This window comes from Limulus polyphemus, unplaced genomic scaffold (genome assembly GCF_000517525.1).
Source record: "Limulus polyphemus unplaced genomic scaffold, Limulus_polyphemus-2.1.2 Scaffold955, whole genome shotgun sequence".
NCBI lineage: Eukaryota > Metazoa > Arthropoda > Merostomata > Xiphosura > Limulidae > Limulus > Limulus polyphemus.
Window position 1 is genome coordinate 104,212 of NW_013666565.1, and position 9,137 is coordinate 113,348.

The 9,137-nt window shown below is 38.4% G+C and overlaps 1 protein-coding gene across 1 annotated transcript in view; it reads right to left on the minus strand.

The window, feature by feature from the left end:
- Positions 1–9,137, minus strand: part of LOC106461423 (MOB kinase activator-like 3) — a 36,566-nt gene that overhangs the window by 6,333 nt on the left and 21,096 nt on the right. The window lies entirely within an intron of this gene.

Here is a 9,137-nt window from a genome sequence, read left to right on the forward strand (position 1 = left end):
CACTTAAAGATAACACCAGATAGTCTACTAAACTAACAATATTCACTTAAAGATAACACCAGATAGTCTACTAAACTAACAATATTCACTTAAAGATACATCAGATAGTCTACTAAACTAACAATATTCACTTAAAGATAACATCAGATAGTCTACTAAACTAACAATATTCACTTAAAGATAACACCAGATAGTCTACTAAACTAACAATATTCACTTAAAGATAACATCAGATAGTCTACTAAACTAACAATATTCACTTATAGATAACATCAGATAGTCTACTAAACTAACAATATTCACTTAAAGATAACATCAGATAGTCTACTAAACTAACAATATTCACTTAAAGATAACATCAGATAGTCTACTAAACTAACAATATTCACTTAAAGATAACATCAGATAGTCTACTAAACTAACAATATTCACTTAAAGATAACATCAGATAGTCTACCAAACTAACAATATTCACTTAAAGATAACACCAGATAGTCTACCAAACTAACAATATTCACTTAAAGATAACATCAGATGGTCTACTAAACTAACAATATTCACTTTTATAAAAGCAAGTCTTCCCTTAATAATTCATAACATACTGAGACCTTTTGAAAATCTGATGTTAAATTACATACACAGTATGTTTTGATACTAGCTTCCTGGAACACATTATCCTTAAAGTGTGACTTCATTGTGCACAGCTTTCTACAGCACATTATTCTTTACATTCAACATATACAAGCATGGTTTAATATTACTTCTAAAATCTAATAAAGTGTGCATAAAAAGAATTTTATTGTAACTTCAAGTAGCTCATTATTATTAATACTTGACATCATAAAGTACAGAAGTATACTTTATACTAGCTTCCTGAATCCACATATAAAAGATTTGTTAATACACTAACTACACAATTGATTAGAATTCTCCTTAAACATACACATTTATAGAACATTGTATTTTGCTTATATTCATAATATACCAATTATATGCTTTGCCAGGTGAATGTTTGAGCCCTATAAATGCAGATATAAAGTCATATCTTAGGCCTGTAAAACAATGGGTAGGAGCAAAGTTCTGTCAAACTTTCAGAGAGGTATGATAACTGGGTACCTATCCAATAGGAGCATCATTATCAAAGATGCTTTCTTTGATCAGCTGTTGAAAACCTTCTGTTATAAGAACATATCAACAGTGCCAACTGACAGAGAACGTATCTGCCATTTTATGACAGATCAAGTGAAAAGATGTCTTGTAAAGTGCAAAAACATCAAATTGTATTCCAACTGACTGGTTCCTTCAACAGTGGTCAGAATTCAAATACCTTAAACCATGCCATGCAAAAGTCTTTATACAAAATGTCATGTGAAAGCTGACTACTATTCCAGAAACTGGTTATTCAAGAAGACAGCAGAAACACATCACTTCAGTGGTGTGTAGAAAGTAAACCACAAACAATGAATGACTGATGCAGTCTGTTAAGTCACATTTCACTCTTTTCAGCATTGACAACAATGCAAAAATATGGAGAAAGGCATAAGAAGCACTGTTTGTGTGGTTCTGATGGTGCAAGCTGCTGAACTTGATACAAATGTCTGGTAAACTTTCTTGTGATAAAGATTAGAACACCTGCTTTACTTACAGACGAAAATAACATCCAGATCATACCTGAATATTCTTGCCAATCATGTCACTGCAACAACACTGCATTTCCAACCTGATAGTCAAGGGTTCCTCCAAAGTGATAATGCAACAGTCAACAATGATTTATTGTTCAAAATAAGTTCGAAGGGTATGACAGTGACTTAAGTCACATTCCTTGGCCAGTAAAATTACCTAACCTCAATACCTATGAATGACAACAAATTTTTGTTTACTCTAAACAAAGAACATAGATTGAAGAATTTATAGTGAAGGCATTGTGCAACATGACTGAGATGCAGGTTTAGCTTACTTTTCAAATTTGAAAACACTTATGTGGTGGGTACAGGTGAAATACAGGTGAAACAAGGTATTTTATCTTCATAAGCACACACTATTTTAGTATATTATCATAAGGGGTGTTGCAAAATAAATCACACATTTTCCCCTAAGTAATGACGAACTGGGTAGAATCGTGAATATCATCACTCATGAGAAAATGTCATTTCAACATACTTTTTTTGTGAAAACTTTTGAATCATGGTGCTCACTAGAACTCAGGTTCGTGTGAGCACGTGCTGCCTTCAGGATGGCTCAGAAACATGCTCCGAGAATTCAAGTCATCCAATCAACACATCGCAATACCAGATTTGAAAAAATCGGATTAATGCCTCAAAAGTTTCAGAATTGTTGAATTTGAAAAAGTGGTCCTTGAAAAAGTGGTGGAATGTGGATTTGGAACTCTCCAGATTTAAATACCATCGAAAATGTCAGAGTTTCTTTCAACAATGCACAGAAGAAATGTCGGAAACTTTGCCTGAATGCGAGAGAGACAAACAATGAAACCTTGATTGTTCTCACTGATGTTGCTCATAGAGACAACCACAAAAAATAGACATGTTTGTTGCATTGCTGAAATCTTTTGCAAATTGATTAAAACTTGTGCGTGAGAACAATGGTGGCCCAATCAAGCAATACTGATACTTGAAATTACTTTTTTGATTCAATTAAAATCTTATTTCACTTTATTATACTCTCGGGGAAAAAGCGTGATTTATTTTGCAAACCCCCCCCCCCTATTGCTGCAGAGAGTAAACATCTATTATATTGTTTACTAAGAATTTTTAAGTAGTACTTAAGTTGTTGACATTTGAAACAAAAACAAGTTTTAGTTCCTATGGTTAATTGGTATTGAAAAAGTTAAACCTTTTTCAAGAATGAAAATGTATTTCCAAGTAATATTTACCTTTTCTCACATGATAGCTTTCCTCGATTTGTGCTGCCCTTCATATGCTCAGTTTTCGCTTGCCACTAGCCTTGATGCTCTCATCTACTCTCACATGTTTACATGTGGTATAGTTGCGCTATAGCATGCAAATGAGCATGCCACAGCCCTCCATGAATAGGAGTGCGACATATCCTCCTAATGCAGCCGTCTCTCTCTATAATGTAGACCACTCTCATCACTTCAATATTAAGCAAAAAAAGAAGTACCAGAAATGGGGAGAACGTGGCGAGATGTGTCAGTAGGGGTAAGTATCTATTAGAAATACATTTTCAGTATAGGAAAATGTTAACTTCTGATACAATATCTTACCTCTACTCATATAATAGCTAGAATCCCACATTGAAATGGGGTAGGGGGTGGGAGACCAGTGTAAAAGTTATCTAGATGAGCAATCTTTGGAAAGCATCCAAAGATAATCCATGGAGTACGATACTTTTATGTATAGGGTCACATTCATGAGATACCACACCCCATCTGTACCAGGTATACTCTTTGTCAGTTGTCAAGACATATGTCGCTAAATCAAGTCAAAAAGACAGACTTTGAACTTGTAAATGGATGTGCCAAATGGTGTAGAGTGGCTAGGGTGCATCAGACCATATCTGGTGGGTCAACTCCAGTCTAAAACCAGGAAGCAGAAGGTAAAACAACTTCCATTCCAGGGCAAGTGTGCAGTCTCAGTATACAACCAATGCAAGGCCACCTGGGTAACAGTAGGAAGGGGGAATGTAAACATGGTGGGTCAACTCTAGCCAAAAACAGGCAGCTTCTAGAATTTTTGGTAGGAAGAGTTGTCCCTACCAATCACACGTGTGAGGACTTATGTTGGCTTGTTCCACACTGATCCAACATTAGACCACCCAGGAACCGACATCCAGGCAGTGGTAAGATGGGGAAAGCCAGCTGGAGGGGTGTACTACATGTGGTAGATTCATTCAGTGCAAAACCAGGTGGCATGAGTGTTTGTCTTCTGGTCTGCAATAGGAAGAGAGTACTCATCATCTACACCAACAAAACACCACCACCCTATTCTTGACTGAATGGAATTGGTCACACTCAGGAGGAAGCTTCCATAGTCCATCATCCTAGTGGCTAAAAACTGGTATGTGGCAGTGGGTGAGTTCAGAGGAACACAGCACCATAAGATGGTGCAATGGGTGATCATAAAACCCTAATTTTAAAAGCAGGCCAGTCCCAGTTTACTCAACTAGGACCAGAGGGTTTGGCAGCAATCCTGACACTGCTTTACTCATGATAGTCCATGAGTTGGTACAGGCATTATTTATAAAGCAAGATACCACAAAGCAGCCTCTAGAGGTCTTGTGGAACACCCCATCTCTTCAGTGAGTGTTATAGACCTGTATAGCCATATGGTGCAGATTTAAAGTTAAGTATACCTACACAGGCACTACTCACCACAGAGCAGGATCTAGGGATGTAGAAAGGGGGACCACTGTAAAGGTAAGAGATAAGAAAGGTAATAACTTACCCTGTCAGAGCCTATATAGGGTATGGAGAATGGCAATGGGCATTAAGCAACAGCCAGATGAGGAAGAGAAAGTCAAATAATGTATGTAGTGTGCAACAAAACGTAGTGTGCCAGACTGCTATATCTCTTCCAAAGGTCAATGGAAGTGAGCAGCCAGGGAAAATGTGAGATGACAGATTTGGTGAGAGGAAACTTGGAAGATGCAATGAATCCTCAGACAATAACACATAAGCCAGATGAATAAATTGATGGAGCCTTCTGATAAGGGTTACATGAGAGAGATCCCACACAGAGGAGGAGTTCCATGAGATAAGAAGGCGAGAACAGAAGCTGTGAAAAGAAATTGTGTAGGCTACATAACAATGAAGAGACAGCAAAGGACAAAGAAGACAATCTGGATCAGAACGGAAATATAGGTGAGGAATAGACAGAAGGAGAAATATAAATGAAGGTACTGTTCCCTTCACGCATTGCTGACATTTTGGGAAAAAAAATAAAATCAGGATAAAGAAGGACATATGAAAAACAATGCAGGAAACATCAACAGCAAAGACACCTGACCTATGACAACCACAAGCAAAGAGGTTTACAAAAATAAGTCTTCAGAGACAAATGGTCCAAAGAGTAAGAGGTTAAGAGCTCTAAAGGGAGGAGAGTAAAGGCATGAAGGACAAAATTGAGGTAGGGCAACTAGACAAGGGGTATAAAGCAGGTAAAAATAATGAAGTAGAAGAAAAATGATGGGAGAGGAAAATATATGGCAGAAGCTGTAAAAATAAAATGTATTGGATAATGACACCCTATATCCAGCAATGATGGAAACAGATAAGCCACTGTCAAAGACCCAAGTAAAAAAATCAGAGAGGTGGGGAACAGTTAGGAAGATAAGAAATTGTGACACAAATACCAGAGACAGAATATGCAACATTTATGCTGGTAATTCAACAAGAAAGAAGACCAGACAAAGTAAGAAAAGAAGAAGGCTTATCTCATAGAGAGTCCAGAATACCTCGCAAAGGACCAAACTAAACCTAAACATGGAGACAAAGTGTGGCTATAGTATGAAAGATGGAGGAATGAAATTGCCAAAAAAGGGATCAGGAAGGACAAAAAAGTATGGGAGGAGATAACAGAACAGAGCAATGAGAAGGACTTGGAACAGAGTGGTTTGAATAAGAGAGAGAGAATGGAGGGAAGAAAATAGATGGGAGGATAAGAATACAGTAAAGATTGGACCAAATCTGACTGAACACATACACAGCCAGAGCAAAAGGATGCAGAACTGAGACCAGAAGAAGGGAAGTTGAGTATTGAGCTGGGTGGCAAAGGCATCCAGAAGGGGGTACTCAGCTGAGAGCATAACACCAGAACACTTGAGGAGCAAGAGACAACTCCATCAGTAGAATCTTTTTGGGACAAGAGAACCAATCTGCCATAAGATTGAGAGCATCCAGGATGTGACATATAAGAAGACAGACTTACTGAGATTGAGCCCAGAAAGGAATATCCAGTGTGTGGGTACAAAACTAACAAGATGAGATGCTACCTTGACAACTGATGTAAAAGATAACTGTCGACTTGCTGGAATGAATCATGATCAGATGCTCACATACTACAGGCAGGAAATGAATCCAATGCCCACCATACAGCCAGAAGTTCCAATAGGCTGATGTGTCAGGTAGATTCGACCTCCGACCAATGACCAGCTATTTCCTGAGAATCTAAGTACAACCCCATTCTGTAAGAGATGAAAATTGGGACAGGGAGGAGGAAGAGGAATGCCAACTGAGGTATTGTCTCTGTCAAGTCACTAGGCAAAGTCAATTTGGAGGGTGGAAGGAAGAAAATAGGAGGAGTCCAAGGGATCCTAAACAAAGGTCCATTAATTGTGAAACACCCATTGAAGGCAATACATGTGTGCACAACCCTAAGGGACAAGGGATTCCATGGAAGCCCAGGTCCTCAAAAGAAAGAGAACCTCATGTGCAGGAAAAGTCTTGAGTTTGGAAACCAAATGCTCCATATCCCGCAAATATATGGGAGAAGGCTAGGCCCTGATAAGATATGTGTTGAAAAACATTCCCAGATGAATAAGATACTGGATGGGAGAGAAATGGGATTTCTCCAGTTTGAAATATCACCCCAAACAACCCACCTCCTGAAGGAGGAAATGAGTATGGTAGCAAGAGGCATGTTGGGAAGGGGCCAAAAGGAGCCAGTCATTCATGTAATGGTGAAATTGCAGTCCCATGTTTTGTAGATGACAGGCAAAAGCCCTGACTACATGACAGAAGACATGCGTAGCTTATGCCAGACCGAATGGGAGAGTGCAGAACTGAAACACATGACCCCCTTGAACAAACAACAGAAGAAATATGGATATGAAGGTAAGCATCAGAAACATCGACCTCGATCATACAAAGACCTGGAGTGAATGACCACCCGAGGGTGAGAAAAGACTCCATTGTGAAATGTGGGATGTCAATGAAGCAGTTGAGATTTGAAAGGTCAATAACTGAACACATTTCCAATTTTCTTGAGGACAATGAACAGAAGGAAATAAAATATTGGAGAAGGGTGAAAGACTTGTTTTATTGCATCCTTTCTCATAAGATCTTGAACCACTTTGGAGAGATGCTAGCAAGAAAGTGGATCTTGAGGAAGAGGGAAAGAAATGGAGATAATGGGGGAGTGGAAGAAACAAAGAAACAGTCCTTCTGCTAGCACCTAAAGAACTCAAGAATCTGCAGTAAAAGGATGCTACAGATGAACAAATCTGGCCAACCTCACCCCATGGAGCCAGAACCCAAGAGGTAGTCACTGGCAATACTGGAGCCAGAAAAGGTGACAACGGGCAGTCTGACAACTTGTAGCTCAAACACAGAAATGTGGAACCAGTAGAGGTAAGAATGCTGGATGATAAGACAGAGAAATAAGAACAGGAGAGGATTGGGAAAGATGAGAAACAAGGGAGAAGATAGAAGAATGTTGGCATGCAGCCTCCATCCAAGATTCTAAAGTATCAGAGATATCTCCCAAAACAGACTGGCACAAGGAAGGAGCCAGGCAAAGTTCATGCAGAAAAAGCAGCAACAGATGCATGTGTGGAAAAAGGGCATCCCTGCCAAGGAGATCCAAACAACAAAGCAGCCACGATTGGAGGAACAAAGCAGAAGAAGATAAACCTACGAATGTAGAGATAAGAAAGGCATGCACATCTGCTAAAAATCTCTAAGGGAAACAGTGATAGTTTCAGAAAGAAGGTGAACAGATGATTAATAATGGAGGACAGTTATGAGAGTAAGATGAAGACAAGAATGCTGGGCTGAGGAAAAATGAAGGATAGTAGTGGGGTCAGAGCCCCATTCCTGAATCAGTGATTCTGAGGTCTGAGAGTCAAGAAATGAAAACTCAGACTGATGGTATGCCAAAGCATGAGAGTCAGCCAAACATGGGGTCTAGACATGCTGGCCCCTAAATGCAGTTGGGTAAGGAATTGTTCACTATGCACATAAATAGCTAGTGGGGGGGGGGGTAAAACCAAATAATATGATATCAGGCCAGAATGAAGTAGGGAGGCGAAGAATTATAAAAAACAGGGGAAAGATACAAAGGTAACAAACTTGAGAGATCATGTCCAAAAAGAATGAAAAAAGATGCGAGAGATCCAGCGGGGTAGATCAGAAAGGAGCCACAAAAGCAGGCAATGGAAAAAAGGCTGTCCAAGTATTCATCCGCAGGAACAGATTTTCCAGGAAATGGAAGACCTGACTATGGCTCAGGTGATGTTGAAGCCACATTTGAGACTCTAATACATGACATAATATGGCCAAAAGTGTGGAGTCTGAAACCACAGTACTACTAAGTGTGGCAGGATCTATACCAGAAGCTGTAGTTGTTAAATGAAATTGAAAGTTCATCATGTGGAAAATAAAATTAAAAATATAAATGCCCACAAATGTAAAATTGTCAAAAATATAGCAAAAAATGTTAACGTGAACACAAAAACATGAAGTACTGAGCAAAACTTAGCACAAATGCACTCGTGAATGCCAAATCGAGAACTGATGAGAGTGCTCTACAGTATAAAAAGAGACAGCTGTACTATTGATGTAAGATTGTTGCATGCTCATTTGCATGCTATAGTGCAACTAAACCATGTGTAAACACATGAGGGTATGTGGGAGCACCAAGGCTAGTGGGAATAAAAAATTTTGCATATAGAGGGCAGCACAAATCGAGGAACAGGTATGGTATTATGTCAGAATCAAGTTAGATAAAGTTAAACAAAAAGAATCATGATTTAATGAAACACAATAGAAGATGTTGCATTATGTTTTATCTAGTTTGCATTTATGTTTTTAGTTTAAGTTTATCTCCACCAAGTATAAAAACTAAAAGAAAGTTAAAAAACACTTCATGAATTAAGAAAGTCAAATCAACAATCAACAAAAAATAAAGACAAAGCCGTTGACAACAACATATCTTTCAAATTTCATTTCCGAAAAATCATAAGAAAAAACTCAGAAGACAATCCTGTTCACATCCTATGTAGTTGAAACATTGACTTCAGGTGACAAATATAGAAACTGTAGCTCAGCAAAATCAATGATTAGAAACATACTACTGTGCAGCAACAATTACATGCATGAAACTCAATATCCAAGTATTGAGAGGTTGGCTGCTCAGACAAAACAAAAGTATAAAAGTAGTGAT